Source organism: Manacus vitellinus, unplaced genomic scaffold (genome assembly GCF_001715985.3).
Source record: "Manacus vitellinus isolate BGI_N305 unplaced genomic scaffold, ASM171598v3 scaffold_36_pilon, whole genome shotgun sequence".
NCBI lineage: Eukaryota > Metazoa > Chordata > Aves > Passeriformes > Pipridae > Manacus > Manacus vitellinus.
In genome coordinates, this window is record NW_021940508.1 from 6,151,975 (window position 1) to 6,153,921 (window position 1,947).

Sequence of the window (1,947 nt, forward strand, 5' to 3'; positions counted from 1 at the left end):
GGGTCCCGCAAGCACAGCGCGGCCACCGGGAATGGCGTCACCGCCGCCACGCACCAATCAGCTCCCGGCAACAAAGCGGGGCCAGAGCGCCGCCCGCGGCACGGCGGCACGGGGCGGAGCGCCCCCTGGCGGCCAGGAGGAGGAAACGCGCCACGGGCAGGGGGAGAGGGACGGGAATGGGACAGGACCGGGATGGGAATGGGACAGGACCGGGATGGGAATGGGACAAGACCGAGATGGGAACAGGACAGGACCAGGAGGGGAACGGGACGGGGGGAGAGGGACGGGAATGGGACAGGACCGAGATGACAACGGGACAAAACTGAGATGGGAACGGGACAGGACCAGGAGGGGAACGGGACGGGGGGAGAGGGACGGGAATGGAACAGGACCGAGATGACAACGTGACAAAACCGGGATGGGAATGGGACAGGATTGGGTTGGGAACGGGACGGGTAGAGCGGTGAGACAGGGACGGTAACGGGACAGGACCAGGACTGGAACAGGACGGAGAGAGCGGTGGGAACGTGACGGGAACGGGACGGGACCGGGGTGAGAACGGGACGGGACCGATATGGGAATAGGACAGGACTGGGATGGGAACGGGACGGGGTAGAGGGACAGGAATGGGACAGGACCAGGATGGGAACGGGACAAGACTAGGATGGAACGGGACAGGACCGGGACGGGAACGGGACGGGGGAACAGGGATAAGAATGGGACAGGACCGGGATGGGAACGGGACGGGGGATGCGGTGGGACCGTGACGGGAAGGGGACAGGATCGGGATGGGAACGGGACGGGATGGGGTCTAGAATGGGACAGAGGGAGCGGTGGGACAGGGACAGGGCGGGGGGAGCGGTGGGACCAGGACGGGAACAGGATGGAGTCGGGCGGGGGGAACGATGGGACACGGCTGGACCAGGACCAGCACTGGGGAGCCATTGGAAGTGGAACCCACCGGGACAGAGGCAGGGCACGGGCATTGTGCTTCCCACTTGCCTCCAGGAGAGCAGAAGGACCACTGCGGGTCCACCTCCTGGCCTGGTGCTTTGTGCCAGTGGGGTGTGGATTGTGGGGCAACGGGACGGCCCTGAATGTTTTGTGTGAGGTGAAAGGGCAGCTCCTGGAGGATGTTCTATGGGGTGTATGGGATGGGAGAGGAGCATTCCCATGAGTAACTTGCTGTCTCCATCCTGGCCAAGGAGGGTGGTGATGTCAGGGCAGTCTGGGGATGATGTCATGGGAGTTTGGGGAAGTGTGATGAGATCGTTTCCAGTCAGGATGCCCTCATCCTAGCATGTGGTGCCCCGACCCCCCCTCTGGAACACCTCCTCTGTAAGATAAATGTTATAATTTCCTATAAGAAGATGACAACCATTGTTAGAAAGACATTGGACCCCCTTAAACAGCCCCCACAGGTACCCCTGTCTCCCCCAGCCCCAGAGCATGCCCTCAGCCCTATGCCCCTCTCCACCACCCCTCCGGGTGTGGGCCTGTCCTGGGCCTCCCTGGCCCATGTCCCTGTGCCCTGTAACCCCATTCCCAGCCCATTTCTCGGTTCCAGCTCCATGTCTCTCTCTGCCAGCCTATATCCCTGCCTGCAGCCCCACGTCCTGACCCCAGTCATTGTCCCTGTCATCAGCTTGTATCCCTGTCTGCAGTCCTCAGCCTATATCCCTCTCCACAGCCCCAAGTCCTTCTGCCTCAGCCCTGTATCTCTGTTCCCAGCCTATATCCTTGTCCCTAGCCCCATGTCCCTGTCCCCAGCCTATATCCCTGTTCACAGTCCCAAATCCCCATCCCTCAGCCCCATACATCTGTTCCCAGCGTATACCGTTGTCCCCAGCCGCATGTCCCTGTCCCCAGCCCGTCCCGCGCCCCCGTTCCGGACCCATACCTCGCTCCCAGCCCCACGTCCCCAGCCCTGTGTCACCCACCCTCCCA